This window comes from Polyodon spathula, chromosome 23 (genome assembly GCF_017654505.1).
Source record: "Polyodon spathula isolate WHYD16114869_AA chromosome 23, ASM1765450v1, whole genome shotgun sequence".
NCBI lineage: Eukaryota > Metazoa > Chordata > Actinopteri > Acipenseriformes > Polyodontidae > Polyodon > Polyodon spathula.
The window spans coordinates 21,511,922-21,537,895 of NC_054556.1; the positions used below are offsets into that span (position 1 = coordinate 21,511,922).

The window sequence follows — 25,974 nt, forward strand, 5'->3', positions numbered from 1 at the left end:
TTAAATTGAAATATATATATATATATATATATATATATATTATATATATATATATATATATATATATATATATATATATATATATATATATATGTGTGTGATGTGTGTGGATATCTGTCAACCATATTTAATATTAACAGTTCAACTTGAGATTACATTTTAAGTTTAACACTGCTATCCTCATATCAGCTTTTAATAAGGACCAGATAACTAGTGTTTTTTTTTTTTTAGGTCTGTACCTTCAAAGATAGCTGTGCCATTGAAAAAATATATTCACAGCTACAGTAACAAAAAGTGGAAATAATGTGTTTATTAAAATAAATCCTTTTGTTAGTAATGGTCCCTACATCATCTAAAAGGTATTTAAAGCCATTCAACTGTCACATTTTTTACCTTCCAGCTGATTCTTATGGTGGTAGATCTAAATAGCTCTGTACTTAATTCAATATTAATAGTGTCTACCCCCACAGACCAAGGTCCAATGGTTCCGGATGGTTTTAAGGTGTGGTGGCATTGTCAGAATAGACCTGCCAAAAGCTCAGACATACTTAACTGGTCTCCCATCTAGTTAATTCCTTTTGTGTCTATTTCTGCATCGTGTGATTCCAATAGCTCCAGCCACAGCGGTTTTGCCTCAGAAAGAGCAAAGTAAAAGAACCTTTCACCAATGCTTTAACATCCATTTTCTTAGCTCTTACAAGCTTCATTAACATTATTACTGGTACCCTCTTTGCTGTGTTGGCTCTTCACCTGCTTGAGGAGATGTAAATATTTCTAATTGAAGTGAACTTCCACTGTGAAGTGTCGTTTACTGCCAACATGCCATAAATAAGCCAAATTGGGAAACAACCTGTGTTTTTATTGTATTTGTAGGTATGTTCTATACTTTTATTTTGAATATACTTGTCTTTTAGTATACAATGAATTGCATGGTAATTAACTAGAGTGTGCAAGAGCCGTATATTTACTCTAGGTATACCGTAGTGACAGGTATTGATGTCATTTAGAGTGGTGCTGCTAGATGATGGATGAAGATTGCGCTGTGAGTTGAGGTTGTGTAATATTAGATCAATATTAAGATCAGCTATATTTCAAAAGCTTGATTCTGGCGCATTATTAACCATGAAAGCAGCTAGAATTACCACTTTAAAATCCTGCCGCATCTTCATTCTGCTTCAATTAGGAAGCAACGGTAACTGAAAACACTTTCAACTAATCACCTGTGTCAACATCAAGCACAGCCAAGAAACCCAAGTAATTGAGCCGTCTATATTATCAAGTCTAAAATAGCAGGTTTTGTTCCATTTTAATGTGAAGTTCAATATTAGACACCATCACTCCTTTTTAATCAGTGCCACAGATACTAATCAGTTTTTGGACTTCTCCATGTCCCTATTTCGTATTTAATACGTCAACCCTACTTGCTAGATACTAAACACATTACAACTGTTAGACGTAAATAGGTCAAATTGACAATTTGTACTGTGATGGTTATGGCTATTTTCAAAATTGTAAGGGAACTCTGACAGAGACTAGAGACTTCAGGCATCTTCCATGGCCATTATAACTCCCGGATCTCAATCCATTGGAGCTTGTTTGGGATGAACTTGAACAATACATTTTCCATTTCTCTGCACCAATTGCATCAAATATTGAATGGATCAATATCCCTCGAGACACACAGTCCAGCACATTGTGGAGCCTATGCCACACCACGCCACACCAATTCTGTAATCAGGGGGAACTGGTGTCCCAACCCGTTATTAGATTCAGGCACTGGAAACTATATATACAGATTTGATTTTTTTTTTTTTTTTCATAAGGGAATGCAGATCTATGAAATAAAATGGATGACCCCTTATTTATTTAGACACTAATTAGACATTTAAACCAAAAAAAAAAAGTCATATTTTACTTGCATGTATCCTTAAAAAAAAAAAAAAAAAAGTATAGATTTATAAAGTATGCAAACCATTAAAGAAAAATCCTATGATGACACATACTTTAAGCTGCCAGCTTTCTCATTTAGTTAGATTAATGACCTATTTTACCAAACTATGGTTACATAATGTAAATTATGCAGGGGCCAAAACATGAAACGATTTGCAATAAATTATGTGCGCTAATAATGAGTTTCGCTTTGACATTTTTTCCACTTCTATTTTTTCCACTGATTTTCAAACAGTCTGAAAATTTTGATCTTATTTTTAGCTATTTTAGCCAGGCACATTCTGATCAAGCCTAATAATTTAGAAATATTTTGGTTAAAGTCATCGTACTATAATGCTTGCCTAACTGCCTTTAAACAGAGATTATCAGAAGTAAGGGCCATGGGAGAACAATGAACTTTGTAGTTTGATGAAGGCAGCCCTCTGGAATAATTGTATGAGTTCTCAATTCCAGTTCACTAAGTTACAGGTATGCTAATCTCCAATATTCATAATATATTTTGTTGAGTTGGTTATTTTTTTTGTTATTTTTCTTAGAGCTATAGATCTTTGGTTTCTAGACAAATCTGATAAGAACTCCTATTACTTATTTTGTGTTCCCTTAAACCAATTCCACCAGCTGTTAATTGTGTTACAATATAGCTACCCCACTCCTCTTACTATATCTGTATAGCAATGGAGCCATTTAGATTCCAGAAATTCCAGGCTGTGCATTGACAGCGTCCTGGCATATGCAAGGCTGATTCTTAAAAGATAAGACACGTCTTTTTGTATTATTTCATTTTATTATCATTTCTCAATCATAATTTAATTTATTTTTATTAACAATTATGACTATTTATGAGATATAACTGCAGGCAATTATATGGGAACGGTAATTGGGCATTTAAACTACACATATTGTTTTTGAGAAGATGAAAAATCCTCCCAATATTATTTACGTTTGTTTAATCCAACAGATGTTGGATTTGCATTTGTTTATCACCGAGTGTTCTTTCTCTGTGCTTTTCTATGGTTGTGTTATGTTGTGTGAGGTTATGGGGTTATGATGTGTTGTTGGAACTGGCCTATTTAATAATGTTGACCTTGTGAAATAGCTCCAGATCAAAACCTGCATTAACTGGTGTGCATGCAAAATTGGGAATTGCATATCTTTAAGTAAACCTGTGGCCTATTTTCCCTGGGTCAGGCTGTGCACAGAGTGATGCAGCTTCATTTTTGTGGTAGCTATGATTACTTTGCACTGTGTCTCTTTCACACTAATGCATTATGTTAGAGTCAAGTATTTTTTATTTGCACATGGAGTGAAATGTACTGACTCTTCTTTTTGACTTGTTTTATTCATGAGTAGCTGGTGTCTGTTTCTGTATAAAAATCAGCAAACAGATCATTATTTAACAATTGGAATGCCAAATGTGCTTCCACAATTTGACACACATCACACGAAAATCCCCATCATTATAACCTATAAAGACCCTTAAAGTTTTGTACTAGAAGGTTTGAGAAGCAATTGGAGGTGAGGCTTGACAGACAGTGTTGACAGACAGATCACCGTAAAGAATTTGCAAGCTTGAGGTATTTACCTTTGAAGTGACTGAACAACAAGTCAGACTGAATTCTGGTTCTACAATGTTAATAATGCATTAACAGTCTTCAGAATGCACACAATAATAAGGGTTTGCTTTGACTGTAAACTCCTCACAAGAAGGATCTGTTCTTGATGTTTAAGAGCTGTGGGTTAAGAGTGAATGAGCCCTAGATTATACATGCACTTACACCCATCGGACAAAAGGTTTTATAACACATGTTGCTTTCTAACTTATTTGCTACAAAAATATTTTAAAAGAAAATGTGAACCACGTCATAAAACTGACTGACTAGCTCACCGTGAGAACTGTTTGAACCTTATTTAATTTCCGTTTACACTAAAAAGAAATTGATATAAAATGTGTACACCTTAGATGCCTTAGCATTTGTTCCTTCTCCAGCTACGGTCAAGCATCCTTTACACTCTTATACTTTTCTATTTGATCAATGTTACATATAAGAAAATGCAAAATTAAAGGGCTTTGGCTATGCTATACATTAAATTAAAGAGAGTTAACTTAACAACTAAAGATATTAGGCTTCTTTCATTTATGGGTAAGCCATCCTTGCATTCTGAGAAAGATTCATTGAAACTAAGGCACTTTGCACCACCTTAATACCAAGAATGAACAACTTGAGGGCTAACTAGCTGGTTCTAACTGCTAAGCTCAATGTTGCAACCCAAACTGTGTGCGTATGCACACACTTGAAGAGTTTCACAGTCACAACTTGTGGTGTAACGTGCAACAATCTACGCATTTACAGTAATCTATTTATTTGTGTCCCTACTCTTGCTGGCTTGTGGTTATGCAACCTTCTGTTGCTGGTTACTAGGTTACATTCACGTGAAGTGTGAAGGTCAACCTACGGCCCACTTTTGTACACTGGGGTCACTGGTGATTCAAGCCATAGGCAAAGTGTTATCTGCACAGTGCTTTGAAAAGTAACTTTGTCAGTTGCAAATTTAGCTCTGCGGCAGGAGCAGAACAGGAAATCTGTAGGTGGTTTTGACAAGAAAAAAGGTTTCATGTTCGGGTTACCAAAGTATCGTTTTTTCTCATCGGTATCTGAGGCCACAACATCAAACGTCTGACAATGTTTGTGATGGAAACTTCTCTCTCCTAAATTAACATTTTGTGTATCATGCATGTTGGTTGAGAATGGATTTTAACAATCATGTTTTTAAAACCTTCAAAGTTTCCTTTATTAAAAAAAAAAGAATTATGTCATAATTTCAAATGTCTTTTATACTTTTGTATTCCATTTTTTATAATAAATGTGTGTTTGCCCAAATATTTTAGTTTTTATAATTTTTGCATTATAACAATACAGACGCCGCTCTGAGTTGGCTCAATCAGATTTTAAAAAGTAAGAATATATTTCCTTTTTATAGACCCAATCCCTTACAATGCCCTACCAGCACATTCACAGGCAACAAACATGACCATGACCAATATTTTGATACCTTTTGAATCAGCAATTTTCAAGATATTATTATGTGATCATGTGTGCATTATAATGTACATTGTTTTCTATCAGTTATTACTGCTTCCTAAAATTACTTTGATTTCTGCGACTCTCAATTATCAATAGTTCAAAGAGGAATGAAACTCAATTTGAACATAAATCTTTTGGGTCACAATAGGATATAGATTGCCTTAACTAACCCCACAAAAGAGAACCATGGTTAGGGCTCATAACACTTATGGACATCATTCTAGTCTAAACTGTCTTAGTATTTAAAAAAAAAAAAATCTGAACAACCCCCTTACTATGTTTAGATTATTAAACAGGGAAATGCTGTATAATATCACTCAAGATTGATTTTGCTTTTTTGTATGCAGCAATTAATAATGTTAATTTGGGCTAACCAATAAAATGCATGGTTTCAGCTACAATCAGGCATTTCAAATCAGAAATTAATTTAACTATGGCTAAACTTTGAACTTTATGGTAAACTGACTTTATGGTAAATTGACAGGGGATGTACAGTGCATTCATTTAACAACAGTAAATAACTACTTCCTCATATAGTTGTTATTTTTTTATTATTATTTTTTTTTACTGTACAATAGTCCTTTCAACATTTATGCTTTTGATTGCTTCTGTCTCTCTAAAGCAACCCACGATGCTGTGATACTAGTTTTAGAGAGCACTAGACTCAATATGCTGCACTTCAGTTCTTAAAAACGTTACTAAATAAAACTGTGTGCTCTTGAAACCTGAGCCAGTACCCAGACTACAGAAACAGCCAGGGGCTGGAGGGCTCCACAATGAGTAGGAGAGAGAAAGAGAGGGAGAGAGCAAAAAAGCTTTGAGAAAAAACATTAACAATGATTATAAATTACTTTTAGGGATGTATAGCTTATTACACACATGACCTCAGCATGCTTTTCAAACACTGCACAATAATATCACCAAGCAACTGCAAAATGCAGCTATCTTTGTGGTGGAAAACTATAGCCATTTTGCACATGCACATCACATTTAGGTTTACATAGTTACTTAGTAAATGCATGTAATTACAATGTTATTAATTACAAGATATAACCCTAACCTTATTCCTGAACCTTTTCCAACACAATTGTGTACTTACATGTCATGAAAAAAGATGCTCATTTATCAAGCGTTTACAGTATGCAAAACATGATTAACATGCACAGTTCTGTCCCCATCCTATTTACTATTACCATTTCCGTGCAGAAAACAAGGATTTAGAGGCTGCAAAATGAAAGGGGAAGAATAACAGCACCACCTCATTTGCATTGAATTAATGAAAGCAGCATGTTAAACACAGATAATGAGCTTGTATTTATTAGGCTATTAATATTTTTTGTTTTACTAAACAAAATGAACATTAATTGAAAAAAGTGTTGGCCGAATAAATTATTATTATTATTATTATTATTATTATTATTATTATTATTATTATTATTATTATTATTTACACCAATACGACTTCTGGTGAAGAAATACCCGCTCGACCTTTAAGTGTATGGATACCTTACATTTATACTTACCTTTATTCATAAAAAAAAAAAAAAAAAAAAACTCAAAACACTCAGTTCTGAAGTTCCATTTGGGATGAAAATGATGCATGTAATAGAATTATGTGACTATGACATAATACTACCAAAAAAAATCGACCTTTAAATACCTTTGCTAACAGTGTTAGAAGCACATTTAAGCTGTTTGACACAATGTTACAAGATTCATCAGCTGTAATTAAACATAGTTACTACATCTGTAACTAAACATAGTTACAATTTACATTTTTCTGTAGGTTCTTTGTGACTTTAACAAAGTTGGGAAGTTAAGTTCTAACAAAAAATCTTGATGACTCTTGTAACATTATCTCTGAATATCAACAGTGCCTTCTGACAGTCCAAAACTCGTTGTCTCCATCCGGTTTAAATTGACTCTTATGCCGAACGTTGTTTCCATCATAAAATTAAACCCTTCTGTGCTGTTTTCCGACAGGTGGGATGGGTGTAATTTACATGAAAGTGGCGGGAAAACTATTCAGTATTTAAATGAAAAACCTATATGTTAATGATGCAAATTACAGTGTTTACATCATTCCAGGATTCAATCAAAGAACAGGTGGGATTGAAAGGTATAAGGTGGAAAAAAGCAAAACAGATGTGTTACATTGAACAGAACACAATCTGTATTTATCTGTATTTTAGTTATCAATAATTAAATATAATATAGATTAGTACCTATATATATATATATATATATATATATATATATATATATATATATATATATATATATATATATCATATATATACAGATATATATATCTATATATAATATATAATATATATATATATATATATATATAAGTATATATATTATGAGGGCATATTACAATAGCATTAATGTGTTCTCTGTACACATTACATTATTTAAAAATATAGATATGTACAATAGGCTTAAACAGCATAGTAGTAAAATCAAATGAATACCTAAGCAGGCTTTTTATTAAGTCAATCCTACATGTAACACAATACAAAACAAACCATGCTGATGCGTTGCAGGCTCCACATTGTTGTATTTTCTTTTATCTCGCTCTTATATTTGTATCTCTCCGCCAGTAAGTAAGCTGCATCAGCTGCTGTCAATACAATAAATACCGTGCGCAAATTCAGTCCTGTTGCCATCCACAATTTGTATGAGAATTAGAATTTTTCCGACCGGTACTTTTGCTTCTAATTAGTTAGTAAATAGGGCGTGACACTTTGGGAAGTACCATGCACAGCCATCTCAGTTTTCCTCCTGCAATTCTGACCAAATGACTGCCGCTTAGTAAATGTGGCATTATGGCAAAGTGGTAGTGATTACAGATGTGTGTAGTGCAGAGCAGATACAAAACAGACAGACAATGATTTCCAGGTGCAACGGTGTTTAATATAATTAGCAATGTCCAGAGCCTTACGGTGAACACCTGTAAATAATAATGATGGAGTGATACAGTGGCTTGAATCACTCGGCATTTGTAAATCCCCGGGTTTGACCCGTAACCCAAAAGTCCAGTTTTTACACACCAACACTAAACACAAAACACAAACACAGTTCCTAGTGACAGTGAATAAATGCTAGGGGTGTGTTAGTTCTCTGTGAAATGCATGGGATAATGAGATGTCTTGGTTTATGCTGGCTTTCGCTCCAGCTCCGGATCGTGCTACTCGTAGTCTATTAACAAACAGACAACAGTTAACAAAACACTAACACACACAAGACAAAACTCACGGTTCACAATACGGCAACACAGACCCCTTGTAGGTTAAAACACTAACCATTTACCAAGGAAGGGATCACTTACACTACACCCCTTATTTATACCCTCGATCATGACCGCTAGGTTAACATCATTGAGTCATTGAGGTTGGGTGCTGTAGCTCAGCCCCCTTCTTAAATGACCAACTTCCACCTACTCTAAGGAATAAATTGTCGTGCCATTTAGAAGGGTACTCCATTCCTTTTACATAGCGCCCACACAGGTCTAACACCAAGAATCGTTCGATTTCTGTCAAAGGCCCTTAATGTAAAGTGACTAATCACTATCATTAAATGGTTTGGGTGAACGGAGCACTTTTGTTTTCTTGCTCGACTCTGCTTTCGTCTAGTTTGGGCCATTTGATGGTCGCAATAACACACTTTAAGGTATGTGTTGTTGTGAAAATACTGCTCATTTGGGTGGTTTCAGATCCCAGCTTCGTCTTGACCCGAACAATGCACCTAGTAGTGTACTGCTCAGATAGGTGGTTTCAGATCCCAGCTTCTTCTTCACCCTAACAATGCATCTAGCAGTATACTGCTCAGATGGGTGGTTTCAGATCCCAGCTTCGTCTTGACTAACAATGCACCTAGCAGTGCAGCAGCTTCACAACAACACACACCTTGGCAAACGGATTTTGCCATGTAGCAACATCATTTTTATTCACAGAGCACTTTAAAGAGATGCTTATGTCATTTTTACAATAAGCATGTTCCTGCCACACTACGTATCAGCTCTTCACCTGCTTCAGTTGCATAATTTGAATATGTACATTTTATAAATTAGACGATGAAGAAGACGAATGAATATTTTCAGAAGATATTGTGAAATGTGAGCTTATAAACGTAGATGTATTTAAATCTTCAGTATACAAGACGTTATTCTGTACTGTGACTACAGTGTGGGGACTACTTTGTATTTTATTTTAACCAGACCATTTATTTGATCGCTGTATAGAGCTTGAAGGAAAACAAATTAAAGAATGCCGTTAGTATATTGCCTGAAAGGTGTCTTTTGTGTTTTAGCTAATGCTGAGCTTTGGGTGCCTTGACAAACTGTAATAATGTGGGTTAGATGCAAGTGTGAAAATGTAATTTTGGTTGTTAACCACATTCCCTAAAGCAATTTCATAATTACTTTTCACCTTAACCATTTATAATTTTTGTAACCTAGCAAGATTAGCAGAAATGCGAGTTGCAATGACAGCCAAAGAAAGGGGTTTCATGGGCTATCAAAACTAAGCTTAAGGGCAAATAGCTAGCTCTTACACTTATTGTGTGAGAAAAACATCTTTCCAGAGAAATCACTTTCAGTCAATGTTTCCTCAGTAATGAAGCTGTCACTGTGTGTGTGTGTGTGTGTGTGTGTGTGTGTGTGTGTGCTATATATATATATATATATATATATATATATATATATATATATATATATATATATATATATATATATATATATATATATATATATAGTTTCAAAAAATGAACATAACACAAATACAAATTGAACATATACAATATAGAAGGATAAAGAAAACAAATGGATAAATAGATTCAGTGCCATGAGGCCCGAAGGTTTAAATGGAAAACAATAGTAGATCATTCCATCATTAACTACGCTGTAAATGAGATCACAAACACATTAATAGATTTAAATCAAAATAACGAAGTGTAGTTGCCCTCACATCAAAAGCCTCCACAGTTTGTTTTCAAACACACTTCCCCTTTCAGCAATATATATGTATGTGTGTGCATGCATGTGTGTGTGTGTGTGCACGTGTGTGTGTGTGTGTGTGTGTGTGTGTGCCGTATTATCGTTTGTTTACCCAATTTGAAATGACCTATTTGAATACTATCTTTCCTACTTAATGTTGCAACTAATTCCACATATATTGACATCAATTTTATTTGTATCTGTGCGTGTCTATTTTATTTGACATTTTCTGTGTTCGTTCACAGGAGTCATACATTTCAATATCAGTCTATCTGTCTAGTTTTGTGATATTTAAAAAATCATATCAACCAATGAATGTTTACATATTTGGTTTACAATTTTTACTTACATTGTGTTTATGTTATTATATCAAATGGGGGGAAAAAACTAAATGTTAAAAAATAAAAAAAGAAATATATTTAAAAAAATTCAGATTAAATCTGCTCAGAATTCTGAATGTTAAATTTAAAATCATTACATGTACATTTATAATTATGTACACACACACACAACACACATATACATATATATATAATATATATATATATATATATATATATATATATATATATATATATATATATTTTTTTTTTTTTTTTTTTAAAACACAGACATATAAACAAACAGGATAGAAATGTTTGCATGCAAGTTTCAATAAGAGAATCAATTATTCTATTCATTTGACAATGATATCATCTGATAGTTTCATGTTCAGCTCCATAAACCCTATCACATCCACTGCATTGTTTTCACATCAAATTGCTTCTAATGTTCTTCTAAAGCAAGCCTTCAGAACATTTTAGGAGACTGAATTATTTTCTGACATCACTCAAAATTTAAATCACAGCAGTTTCTTTCAGTAATATGTGTCTACTATAAAATTCATGACTGCAGTACAGAACTGATGAAATGTTTCCAGTAAGCAAGCTGAGCAAAAATACAATTCAAATTGGCATATTTAATAACCTCACCCATAAACTTCAAATATACAGAGAAAATGCAGAAACTACTTGTAATGATCAAAGAACCATCTTAAAGTCTTAACAAAAATTAAAATAATTACCATTGCTGCTTCACATGTTACATGCAATTTTATAATATCTCAACATATTACAACTCTTTTTGGTATTTTTGTTCACATATACAGGATCGTGAATCGGCTGAGAAGCAGAACAGATTTAGTAAACATTGAATCAGACTTTAGCAAACATTTAGCAAACATTTGAATGAGACTTCTGTATGTGTCACAACAGCAGCTGCTGTTTACATATAAATAAAGAGCCCTATCTCTCAGCGCTGGAGAAGAACACTTTATTTTTTTGATACAAGTGGAAGCTGTGTCGTGAAATGTTGCCAGCTGCTGAATCTTGGAGGACAAATTTAACTTGGCTTTCTCCACCTGGCCTCATTTGTTGCTGGCCAGTAGGGGTCACTGCAGGATGGAGAGGATCACTGAGTGCATGCTGGTCGTTTTAGTTTATGAACAGTGTGTATGTAAAGATAGAAGAAAAACTCAGGAAAGATTTAAATGTCAGGGATATCTAGGTCAATTAGAAAATTTGCCATTTTCTGTAAACTAGACATTTGAGGCATGGATCAAGATAGCTCTAGAGTAGCCAATCCTATAAAGGCCCTTGAAACCTGTTTTTGTTTTTATTTGCACTGGAAAGTATGCACATTCTATCCTCTGTATTCAAATATATTCTAAATATTATTGGTTTGCATGCTAATGCAAAATAGATTCTCTGAACTTCTCACAGCGGTTGGATAAAGCAGTACTCTCATTTAAATTAAATTCAGATTGTGCTGGGAAAACAATAAAGCTCACTTAGAAGTGGTGACTGCTATGTACTTCACGCTCTTCTCTGGAGTTATACAACAGCGCTACCTGTTGGACACTTTTAGCATGTGTTTTTTTTTTTTTTAGAGAGCTTGAATTCGCAAACATTTTCATAATGTAAACCTTTTTCATTTTTGGTGTTGGAAGTTGTTGAGTTTATTGTATCTTTCTGACAAATTATATTATTGTTTGTTTTAGATAACGTAGTCATGTGAGCAATATGCTGGACTCCAAGAATAATAAACTTATAGAAATGCAGATAAGAATAAAGGTGGTATGAACACATGAATACAGTAAACAGCCAAAAAACATTTTTAAACAGAATGCCCAACAGTGTACTGTATTCAATATGAAGGCTAGTAGATATGATTTCTTCTGGAGCTCTAAAAAGTGAGGAACTGTCTCTAAAAAGTGAGGAACCTCTAGCAGCCACAATATTCAGGTCAGGGTGGTATATTTGGAGACCAGCACCAGGGGATGCCAAAAGTACAATCATGATAACAGCCCTTTGTTCTCCTTGTGAGTGTTTCAGATATCACATGCAGGTTCTGGTGGTCACGCCCGATGTGTATTTCCCCCTTTGCTTTCTTAAGTAAAGATAACAGGCTGGACCCTTTGACAGCACATCAAGGTTGAATCCCAGGCATGTCAGAAAAAAGGACCCTTCACCCAGATTCCCTACTTGCTACTGCAGTACAATAGCCTTGCTCTGTAACGATATCGATTTGCTCAGCTGCATTATCTTGTTCACTGTTTCAGGTTTTCCAGAGCAGGCTGATATTGCAGACTAGGAGGCATGAGAACAGATGGAATCTCAAGCTGAAGAGCAGCTTGAAAGGAATGTGTATACTGAACTTTATGTACAGAACTGATGCCACCCAGTGGGAGCTTTTTTGGTAAGAGTGATTCGAACGATGACACCTGCGCTTGGGAGAAAAAAGAAAAGAGCAATGGATTTTAGATCACTTTGGAAGGCACAGAAGCGAGCACTGTTAAGAGCTTTAGATGGCATGACCCTGCACAGTCTCCTCAGCTCCTACTCTTCTTGGTGGTGCCAAACAGCTGAAGCGTAGCATAGGGTCGTAAAACAACTGCATCCACTTGGCTGTGCAGCATGTGCTTGTGTGCCATTCCTACATAGCTCAGTGAATAGTTCAAGTCCCTAATGAAATGTATTGAAAAGCTACGGGAGAGGTCTAGCAAGCTGTAAAATAGCGGCTTAACACGCACTTCAACTGTGAAGATCCAGGCAGTAGCAATGCAGCCTAGAGCGGCTGTTATTTCAAGGGCAGTTTGCAAAGACCCGTCGCAAAGCCTATGATATCTATATTAGGCTTTTGCAGATCTTTTTAAATCATGTTGCTTTATGAACTGTTTCATATAAGCTGTTCTTCCCTGAAAGAGCAATTCAGGAATTATTTTAGTTCGAATTGCGTTGTGTGTAGTTTTCTCTTTCAGTCATCACATCCTGGAGTCTTTTTAAAGCACCCCTGTGCTAACCGGGAGTACTTAAGTGCACCTGAATTGGGTTGAATATTGAAAAGAGGTATTAATGTACAGTTATCAGACCACATCCTTTGGATGAGACGTAAAAACGAGGTCCTGTTGTAAGTGTCTCTGCAGCAGCAGTTGCTGATGAAGTATAGTTCACCCCCTAGTCTCTGTAAGTCACTTTGGATAAAAGTGTCTGCTAAATGACTAATTAATAATAATAATAATAATAATAATAATAATAATAATAATAATAAATAATAATAATAATATAACAGATGTGGTTTTAGAGAACAATATATTAATTAAAGCTGAGATTTGATCCAAGGAAGCATAATAGAAGACAATAACAAGTAGATACAGAGCAAATCTACCAGAGTGACCCACAGTCATAAGCCAATAACAATTCATGCCTGCCACATCATGGTAACCAATTTAGGTTATCAAGGACTGAGCAATGATAGGTTCCAAGATGGCACTAAGATCGCTATGGCTGCTTTAGAATATAATAAACCAATTTAGTTCAATAAAACTGTTACAGCACCAGAACATATAACATGAGACCAAGTCATTATAGTATAAACATTTTCAATATTACCTTATTACCAAGTGAGTCAATATGTCCTGTCAGCTTAACAATGTGTATGGAACAGGATGTCTAGATCAGTCATTATGTATGTGAGATTTTACCTAATGGTAAGTTTGATTGAATCTCATCAGAAATACAACACTGCTGTTTATTAAGACTTGCTTTGGCTTATTAACATAATATATTAAGCATCTATAATTTATTTGTAAAATTATTGCGGGGACACTGAAAGATATGATGATTTGAAGTCTAAAAGGAGCAAAGAAGAGCCTAGAGTGAAGGCTCAACTGGCCTAATTCATTTTAGGCCCAAGAAGGGTTACTGGGTCTGTGTGGTTTGTTCAGTTTCTCTTTATTTAACATACAATACAATAATAAGCAGTAAAGAAGTTCTGAATCACGTCAACTTCTGAAGGCACCAAAAAACAAAATGGCTATGACAAAATGAGTATGTACGTATGCTTGCCGCTGGAGAAGAAGTTCTCTAGGTATCTAAGGAAATAGAGACATAGTGTGTCTTCAAAATGAATACTTCTGCAATATAGGCACATTTCAGATTCAATACAGATTCAGTACTACAGATAACACACTACAGCATTATTTGTAATAAAGTCAATCATCAGAATATTTAAGACACTCAACATAATTTCAGTCTATTTTTCCTTGTCTGATATTCTCTAGTTGGCTGATGTCTTCTCCTCAGGAAAAGACATATACAGCTTTTGACAGAAGATTGTAGACTTAGCTGTGACATGGGAAAGATAAGGTTTGCATCGATCCTTCGTTTATTTTAAAAAGATTTTAAAATTTGAAGCAGACAAGACAACACACTACAAGACGATACACTTCCCTAATGAATTTGATACTTACAGATGGCCTTTTCCAGAGATTGAGGTTTCTTCCACTTGTAACCCAGGAAGTAAAAGGGAATCCTAGTTAAAATGATCCCTCCTCCAATCAGACACTCGACGAGAGCAGCCCAGAATGACACAACAATCATGAAGATGCAGCCAAGCAAAAACAGCACAAGGAGCATAAAGTTCATCTGGGAACAAACAGGGCAGTTAACAGACCACATCCCTGGTACACTTTAGTCTAATGATCCACTATTTTTAAAATCCTTTACAGCACTTTTTTTTTCTTCTCATCTTTAGTTTGTATAAGCCAGCACTTTTCCATTACCCTGACTGGCCGTCTCAATGTGGGCTCCCTCCAGCGCAGCCACAGCATGCCAGCGATGGCCATTCCCAACATACTGTCTTAGATAAGCTTCTTTACAGAGCCAGTACAGTCTTACTTACATAAAGATGAGTAATGGCACTGGGGTGAAGAGATCTTTTTGAAACAGTCCCAATGCAGCGGGCAAGTGACTCTCTCGATCACCAGCGAAAAATAACCCACCAAAAAACAATGACACAAAACTAAAGTATGTTGTAATACTTGGTAATAGTGCCACTTCAGTAATCGCCTGTCAAATGTTTAAAATAACAAGGAAGAAAATGACAAAGTGATGGACCTGCAGTCTGATAAAAACAATGGGCAGTATTTCTTTCTGGCCTTCCTTAATGTTTTCATTGGCAAGGTAATTTAGACTAATATTGTTCCAATTCCACTGTGTTGCCATTGCTGGTTTTGCTAATGGGAAATAAACTGGTTTCATAATGTATTCTGATGGTATTTATCAAACGTATTTGTGAAGGCAAGGCTAGAATGTGTTTTGAATCACAAATATGCACCAAACTTCCACCTTTATAAACAGACAAGGTCTCATGATTATCAAACCCATCTTTAAATAAAGTGTGATGAGTTGAAGTTGAGTATATGAGTATACATATACTAACACTTTATACTAACACTTTCTCACTGAGCAGATGTAAAGAGGCATCCATTTACAACACCAAAGCAAGACAAGCCCACAAATACTACAATGAGCCACAAGACCACCCCTAAATGGTATTGACCAAACACTTACATGCAAATAAACACCACAACCTTCATTAACATACAGATGCGTGCAAGCCTACAACTCCCTCAATAAAACAAGTATACGCTTTATTTAGCAATAAAGCTTGATTATCACAAGGTAATATTACGCCAAGGAGGTGACCAATGTGATGTATCACATGATCAACTGGGAAGTATATGAGGTCTGAGCAGTAAGCCTTTTGAAAGGGACGTGAGACTGTGAACAGACTAATCCTAGCAGGTGTAGCCTAGACTGCAATAACTATTGGACAAAACAACAGTGCAATACAGCATGTGATTTCAGAAGACCACTGACTGATAGGGGAAAAATGAAAAGTGTCAGAGGATGGCATGGAATAAATACAGACAAGAGTGCAGGCAGTGAGCAGGCATATTAACCTGAGCAGTGTAGGAAGATAACCAGGACACATCTGCACCTAGTACTAAGCAGAGGCAGGAAGTCCTTGGTAAAGGTCCTTACCCTTTTCTATTTAATCCGGGCTAAAAATATCTTACTTTTAAGAAGGTATACCATTTACATCTGCATGTGGGTGTTTGTTTTCACAATGTAGAAACTCATGTTTTGTGCTTTTGAAGCCTTACCACGACCATTGCCTCAGACTCCTGAGGAGATATGGTGGTGAAGTAAGCCAGGTTGGTCAGTACATAGACCCCTGAACTACAGGCATGGAAATCAGGATAGCCAGGGGCAGGTTTCTGAAAAAATAAAAAATAAATACAAGACAGTGTGTTGTACTATTGTCAATCTGCAGTGAATGTGTTAAAGTTCTAACGGTTCTGACAACAATAGCATTTTTCACCAAGCCCAAAAGGAAACGTTGACTGATAACAACATTGGGTAATATGGGGTTAAACTGGTACTGAACACTGTGTTTACAGTAAAGTAAAAAAGAAAAAAAAAGAAAAAACATTCAAGATTGATCATTTCTTCTGTTATGTAGTTTAAAGAATTCCTAAAAACAATTAAGAGAAGTTTAATAAAGATAGTTGTATATTTCTTAGTAATTTTATTTTGCTTTATCTTGAAATATCTGTATCTATAGATATCTTTGTTCATCCAGCTTGACTTACTTGCAACAGGTGCTGGTAGTTTCCAATATAATCCAGTTATTCTACTCTAATACAACAGGACTGGAGCACAAGCAAACATCAATCCTACCTTAACTAATTGCTTTCAAGATGATTGCATGGAGTCGTTGCTTTTTGCTGAATTAAAATGGTTTACCAGCCTCCATAGGCAAACAGTCCACTGTACAAAGCGAGGACAATGTGAGCCACCCCTTGAAACACAGTCTCAAGCTGCAGGTAAGAAACATCTCCTACAGGAAGAAAGAGAGAACTCTGAGCAGCCTCCACCAGAACAGCATGAAACCCACTGAAAGAAACTACAAGGGCAGCCCTCTTACAGAGGTGAAAGACATTGGGGTGCCATTAGAAATGTTTCACACAGGTACTCTTGCACTGCCATGCGTGACCATTCTATCAGCGGATTGGACTGCTGCTGTACTGCCCTCAAGTACAGAACTATTATGAAGGTGGTGCCACTGGGTTATTTACCATTGAGGATTATTAGGCATTGATTCTTAAAGTCAACTACACCACCCTGTAATTTATTAATTTTATCTTACACTAGAAAATGTTACACCAGTTAAGGTTACAAAACTAGCAAAAAACAACATGTTAAAAAAGTTAGCTACAGGTTAGTCAATGTCAGTGAACTGAGCTTAAATTTGTTGAAAGACATTTTAAAGACAACAGTTACTTTTTACAGTTGATAAAATCTGAAGTTACCATTAAAATGCATCATAACATACATCTGTTAACATAGTAATAGCAGACTTTTTACAGTAATAAACATTACCAATCAAGTAAAGTGTTAATGGCAATTTTTTAATTGAGGAATTGCTTGTAACTGCACTTTCATGCAACTAAGATGTGTCTTGCTATTTTATATTGTTACAATTGTTTTATTACTTAGACAAAATTGCCTTTCCCTTTGCACTTGATTCAAAATATGGCCCATTAGAAAACTGCTGGGACAGGAATGGATTCCTGCAGCTGGCAGGCAGGATGTTAGCCCTACAGATTCCAGCAAGACATAAAAACAGCTCTTTCTTTCCTTTGTAAAAGACAATGTAACAGCATTTATTTTTCTCTGAATGAAAAGTCATGGCTTGCAGAAGATCTTGGTGTCGATTTTTAAAGCCGACGACTCCAACCTGTAATTTACTATGAATGTTACACCAGTTTTATGTTAAATCACAATTTAACTAAATATCCTTGTGGAACACCAGAACTCAGCCTGCAGTAGGACACAATCTAGTGCTAGCAGATGTAATTTACCTCACTGTCTTATTCAAGAGAAAGAAGAAAAAAAAACACTTAGAATCCTTTGCTTTTTAGTGTTTTGAATGTGATTCTGTGTGCACACAAACACAAAAGGAAACCTTTAAGGGAAGAAAGTGCAATCACACAAAGAAAAAAGCAATCTCCCTTGGCATGTCCTGATAGATGTGTACAGTTGTGATTGTTTCTGATGTAAATGCTCTTCTATTTCCAAATCTAATATTTTGCACAATATCATTCAGTCAAAACAGGATCTGAGCTGCTGATCGACAATTTTCTGCTTACGGATACAACATAGCCCTCTGCTTCTGACAAGCTCTGTGCTCGGTTGCTATGGGAACCCATCTGATAAGTGCACTGAGATGATTTGGATGCTCTAAGTATAGATGGGGTATGCCGATAAACACCATTATTTTTGTCTGATTCTTCTGTTACTTACTGAACTAGTAATTTCCTACTGCTGTTAGCTGCATGTTTGTTTTATTTTTTTAAAGATTTTTTTTGTTTTTGTAGTGGTTGTTAATTTGAGTGCGTTTTTACCCAGGTGCAACTATCCAATGATCATACTGTTACAAATAATGCAAGAGACACAGTGACAGTTGGTTTGTTAATATCACCTCGTGTTACCTTAGCTGAGGGTAGCTAGTTCAGGAAAATAAGATATGTTAAACTTTATCACTTTAGCCACTTTATTTTTTATTTGAACCAACTTTCAAAACTCATGCTTCCTCTATGGTTAATGTATTACCATTAAAAAAAAAAACACCAGCAAAACAATTGGGAGTTGTAAAGTATACATTATTGTGTAATAAAAGAGTCTCTGTTTCATCTATCAAGTGCGATTGATTCTCACAAAGCAATCAAAACAGATAGAACAAGATGTGCTCTGTGGAGAAGGGTCATTCATTCATAGCAATGTATAACAACGAACTTAGAAAAGAATTCTTGCACAAAAGGCTTGCCTGTTATTATTATTGAAGGGCTTGCAAAAACCACCACGTACAGCTCCTGTACTGTTCCCTGGTATCAACCATCCTTGACCTAGCTTTGCAATTGTGAAGCAAGAAAAACATTTATCAAGGACAAATGGGTTTGCATTTGTCCTTCTTTGATATTTATTACACACCTTCTAACGAGATCAAATGGAACAACAATGCATACATATTTCAAATAAATAATGAGGCTGTACAGATCTAATGGGAACATGGTATTTTCAAACTTTGAAAGAGGAAAATTCAGCGTTGATGATACAAAATGGGAGACGAACAACTTGAAATTGCTCAAGAGACCTTGAATTATATTACTCAGTTGCTTGGTTCCAATTTTGTAAAATTAAACAGTTGTTTTAGTTTAAATTAAAGACTCTAAAGTGGGAACACTGATGAAGGCATTAGGCTCTACTTTGCCTAGGAGAGGCAGGTACAGGCATTGTTTATAAAAACAGAAGATATAATATACAGTATATGAAAATTCCGGTCATGTCTGTGCTTTATTACACCGTGTAACAATTTATTTTATTTTTTTGTTCCTGGGTAGTAAGTGTTATTTCCTAATTGCTTATGCCTCAAAAGTATAGAAAATGGCTATTATTCCCCACAAACTTTGCTTTTGTGACCAGGACAGTGATATTTTGAAATATCACTATTTCCAGTGAGAAAACGAGAGCTTTTGTGTCGTTTCGTTCACATAAAGTCAGAAAAAAACAACATATGAATCCAAATTAACATGTATTTATACTAAAGTGGATTTGGATTCATATGTTGTTTTTTTCTGACTTTATTTGAACGAAAAGACACACATTTGCCCGTTTTCCCATTGGAAATAGTGATATTTTGAAATATCACTGTCCTGGTCACAAAAGCAAAGTCTGTGGGGAATAATAGCCATTTTCTATAATTTTGAGGCATAAGCAATTAGGAAATAACACTTACTACCCAGGAACAAAAATTGTGTTATATAGTGTTATCAGTGCATATGCAGTTTATGAATCAGCTGCCAATGTTTCAGCAATCCAGCTGTTAGATTGGCTGGTAAAAGCACTTTTCTAGAAATAACAGCAATCAGTGTTGCAGATAGCTGTGCCAAAACATGTTCTGCGTTAATAATATATTTATTGTAAACAGCGCTGTCATGTAGCAGTTGTATTCACTCCTAGAATGCAGTGTATCTGATATAGCTATTAGATATACTTCAGGACTCAGTGTTCCAAACACAGACATCAACAGGGCGAGGCAACCTTGGTACCTTATATAGTAAATGTAGGTTATTTAAAAAGTACTCTATGTACAAAAGCACAAATAGATATCTAACCCCCAAAAATTCTCATTTACAAACCCTGTAGCCTCCCACCTAAAATGACAAATTCATCTAATTATATTACTTCCCAATGTGAGTTTGATGGCATTGCATGGAACAGAAGCCTTGTTGCTAATATTGTTCTGGACAAATCTGTGCTACTAGTCTGCTAATTAAACTAAAACTGATCATATGTTACAAAGCAGTCAGGCTTGTAGATTTGTATTCAAATTAGGATGCTTGCAAGTTGAATACATACTTTGCAGAGTATCTAGTGGAAAAGAGAAGGTTCAAGCATTCAGAGTTGAACCTGAGAGAGCTAGTCTTCACAAAGCTTCAATTGAATTGATTGAGTTATTATTGCGTGAAATAGACACGGTCATGAGATGAAAGTCATTTCAAACTCAGAACCACCAAGCTGTTCATGTGGTCATATTATTCGCCACTTTTGTTTACTTTGCCATTCCAGTGCAAATATCTCCTCTGTAACCTGCCATTGCTCCTCAGTTGTCTCATACACTATTACTATATTCATCATTATCCACCATAAATCATTTAAAACTCCCGATTCAGGTGATTCATCAATTGATGAAGATTCAGTCATGTTTATGGATTCCGGACTTGTAAATAATCTTTGCTTTCTCTGTGCTTCTTTCCTTCCATAGAGCAAAATGATACTTGTTAGAACTTTAAAACAGCTGAACCTTAAACAACTGCTCACTTAATGAATTTTATTACAAATGAAAGACATTTGAGGAGGAAGGAATTTGGGTCTGATGAGCTTCTCAGATTGATTGCGGGTGGTATTGCTAGAAGAATGTTCCCCCATGTAATTCTCATACATGCATCTTCCACGTCTACAGGCTCTCCTTCCCTCTCATTATATTGCCTTCCTGTTGTAAGCTGGTGCTTTAATCCACTCTACTGTGTAATACACTCAACCACTCGCTGTTACAGTGCCATTGGGAACCAACTGTTTTGATTGCCGCCCAGAAGTTCATGTTTTAATGGAGCTCGGATCAACAGAATCTGACATGCAATTATAACAGAGGGGGGCTGTATCAGAGAGAGAGAGAGAGAGAGAGAGAGAGAGAGAGAGAGAGAGAGAGAGAGAGAGAGAGAGAGAGAGAGAGAGAGAGAGAGAGAGATGTTCTTTAAGTTGTTTCCAGTTGGTTTGATCCTACATCACACTATATGCCAGGATATAAAGGAAAAAACTGTTTTGTTCCGTGGCAGCACTTGAAACAAAGAAGGTATTTATATATCGCCATGCTATTCAGATATATTCTCTGGAACTGAGGCACAAATTAGTATGTGCAGGTGTGTGTGTGTGTGTGTGTGTGTGTGTGTGTGTGTGTGTGTGTGTGTGTGTGTGTGTGTGCGTGTGAGACTCACATTCCATTTCAATGACAGCAATAGTATGTCTGTTATTTATTTAAGAACTACTACAAGGCCACCTGTGATCAAAGTAGAGTAAAATACAATGGACCATAGTCTTGTGCTGACTCCTGCTTTTTTCCCAAAGAAGAAACCTCGTTGTTACTGTTACAAGAGGAGAGACAAACAGCTTCAGAGTTAATTAAAAGTCTGCAGTGGATGTAGTATGTGAGGTTCAAGTGCATGATCAGTCCGTTGCATGGTGAAACAATGGTTTACCTTGGGAGACCTGCACGAAGCCAAAGCCAATCATGATGGCTTGAGCGAGGAGCTTCACTGCAGTAAAAAAATCCTGGACTTCTGCTGCAGCTTTCACACTGATGCCATTCACAAGTGTGAGAATGAGGGGTTACCCCTGTTTAAATATTAAACAAAAGCACCCAAATCTAAATTTTTCTAGTGGTGCTATAGTGTCATCAGATGACGTTTCTTTATTGACAACAAGACATAATGATGCTAAATGTTGGATTTCTTCATTATAACTTAGCTAGGGAGTTCTTAGCACCACACCCCTTGCAGAAATAACAAACAGACAATAACAAATACACAGCGTTTTTAAACGCTGCCACAAAAAAAATATTCACAGCAGGTACAGATCCCTACAGATAACAACTTACTCAGACAGAGACAGGCGATGAGTTTGGTTGCACTATTGGGTACATTGCACACAGGAAAGAAAGGCTTCACGATTTACATGGCGAAGACCAGGAAGATGATCTTCTGGATTTCAGCTTCGACATCCTGTTGCTTCTCAAGCAATTCCTTCAAGAGATCTCAAAAATCACCTTCAAACAGGCACTGAAAAAGACCACCAGCATACAAAGGAAAGCTATGTCCTATATCTATATAGTATTTCTGTAATAAGAGTAGATACTGTAAATGAGTAACTTCAAGGTTGTATCAGCTCATACACTTCTCTTCGTTCTTAAGAGAGCTTCACACTGGAGCAGCTTCTGTACTCATTGCAGAATTATATAAATGTGCAGCACACAGATAGCACTGCCTCGTCAGAAGAGCATACAGCAATACACACACACAGAGCAAAAAAAACTACATCTCGTCAACTCCAATTTCTTATATTAGGGAAATAATTCAGAAAATACAATGTAACAGTCATATGACTTAATACCTCGGAGGGAACAATTCCTTTTTGTGAATATCATTTAAGTTTGGAGGACAAGGTCTTTTGATACGAACACCTAAAAAAAAGACACAGAGATGGTTTAATTAATAGCAGAAAAGTATTGGATATCAACAATTATCTTAACCTTGTATTATGTTTCAAAGATAAGTCCTTAACCTGACTTTTTCCTGTTCTAAAGGTTGCTTTCCAAATATGGTGTAGTTCTGGCTTATGGTCCTGGTTTGGCTTTGCTTTCAATGTTCTTTGTGGTGAACAATAGCTGTATGTGGTTTAAAGTTGTTCATGCAGCATCTGCACTGTGTACGTGGGGGGAGAGTGATGACAGTGCTGTGTGTTAGAGTAACGTCAGTCTGTTGTTTGTATGAGAAGCTGTGTGTCAAGCGGATATCCTGTCACACTAACAAAAAACACGTTGTAACTATATCACAATATCCCTTCTGTGCTGTGGAGATTGTTAGTTTATTTAGGTTTTTTTCTGTGATATGTGTTGCACAATCAAGAATGCATCAAGGGTTTTTCACCCAAAGCAAAACACAGCAGGATTCATGAGGTCCCAATGTATGCACATGGCTGATGGGACAGAAATAACCTGTTTATAAAGCTAGCAGAGGTTTCACTTACTTTCACAGTCAATGTATAGTCAGTACATTCAGTCCTAATCCTCTATCAAGCAAACTGAATGTACTGACTGTAAAGAATATGAGTTAAAGGTTTTTGATTGCTTTCAATACAACTATCGAACATACATATTGGCTCTATAAAGCAGTGCAAATGGGCACCACATCTCTTAATGCAGTTATACCACAAATACATTTCAATTTCATCTTGAAAGAGAAATAGCAATCATAAATAGCATCTGTGCAATCTTCATAGCCAATGTGATGCAAATTAATATTTTAAACATTCTATATATAAATGTGAATGCTCTTGGTTAGAATATCAAACGATAGTGGTTGTCAAAGGCTGGTTTATTCATCTGTCTTTGATATGGGTTTACAAATATCATTCAGTGACAGTGCCACAATTACATTAAAAATTCAATTATGTCCTTACCCTGTCCTGGGGCTCTAGGAACAATCCTAGAATAAGACAGCCTGATGTTAATTCATGAGATAATTGATTAGAGACAGCATAATTATATTTGATCCGTTATATGTGTTGGGAAATTAATATTTCAATTAGATATCCGTATTGAGAATACACTTTTTTATTGAAGGAATCATTTTAGGGGAGCCATGTTCTGCAAAAGGAACACTGAGCTACAATAAAACTTCAATGAGACTATTCTCAAGGAAAGAAAGAAAATATATCACTTTCCCAGCATGTTGACAGAATGAATAACAGTAGGAATGTCATTGCTGATCTTTCTATATGTGATAACTTTGCTTACATCTTTATTTAAACCTTCTATACCAATCCATTCAATTTCATTATTATTATTATTATTATTATTATTATTATTATTATTATTATTATTATATTATTATTATTATTATTATTATTATTATTATATTTTTTAGTTTTAGTTTTAGTTTAGTTTTTGGTCAATGACTGTATGAAAGCTATTTATTGGGAAAACATTTCTCCAAATATAAAATCTGTTCTTGGAAGATGTGAAGACCACGCTGGCAATGGATACTGCTTTTATTTACTTTACAATCTCCAGGCTGGTCTCACTGGAAGGAGATACCTGATTTTGTAGAATTAAGAGAATTGAATAACCTTTATTTTCTGTAGTTTGGTTTGTTTAACATCTTTCCAAAGTGTATTAAAATCATGTGGTGCCCTCTAGTGTTGTATCTTTGCAACTTGTGCTGTGGGGTCCATCCTGCTCTTTCAACATGTGTAATTTAAAGGTGTGGTGGATCCCAGCAGTTGCAAATATTAGATTTGTATTTACTGTAATGCTGAAAGTGAAAAAGGCGGTCCTGTTTTTTTTTTTTTTTTTTTCCTTTTACAATACTGTTTTGTTTCCTGACCTGCAGCAGAGCTAATGAATGACATTCATAACCTTGTGCTGTTGCAGTTTGGAGAAGGAGGATGCATGTTTATTTTACAGTGACAGAATGACTTGTGTGCCAGCAATCTAAAAAGGTCAGGGTTCTGATGATGAATGGAAGGTAAACTTGGATAAATGTTGTCAACTGTCACTCGTTTTCTATCATGTGAGAATTGAATGCAATGGCAAGCCTATTTTTTAATATGTTTTTCAATGTAAAGCCTCTATCATCTTAAACAGTTGTTTTGCCCTTCATATTATGCTGAAATTTCTTCAGTGGGATTGTAAATCTGAAAGAATAAACAAGTAACCATGGAAATTGTGTTTGTGGGCTATCACTGAGAACCATGTTCACCCAATCAAAGCTATATTTCCATGGTTACTGGAGACCGAGCTCCTATCTTAGTTTGGAAAGGTCAAAAGGGACTGCAAAACCTCTGACAGAAAAAAAGAAAATGTCATTTTAGGCACTTAAAAAGGTAGAATCATTTCTATAAATTCTCATACTCCCAATTACTATGACTTTATTTTTTGAATAAAACAAATGACATGTGTACATTTTTCAAAAACTGTGGGTTTCCAGATACTAAGAGAAGCGCAGTTAAGTGTATCAACAAAAAACAGAAAGGATGCTTTGTACAAAACCAAAACACAGAATACCAACAATCGTATTCCCCTTGTTTTTACTTATAATCCTATGACCAAAAAGTATAACATAGTACAAGGTATCACTGTAAAATGGCCAATATGACTTAATTTTAAAAAGTTTAAGTCTTAAAAAAGTTAAAGGTAGGGGAGACCGGGGATAGTTGTAAT

General features: G+C 35.4%; 1 pseudogene; it reads right to left on the bottom strand.

The window, feature by feature from the left end:
- Positions 1 to 14,628: 14,628 nt before the first annotated feature.
- On the bottom strand, positions 14,629 to 22,358 carry LOC121298438 (annotated as a pseudogene).
- Between the last annotated feature and the right edge of the window lie 3,616 nt (positions 22,359 to 25,974).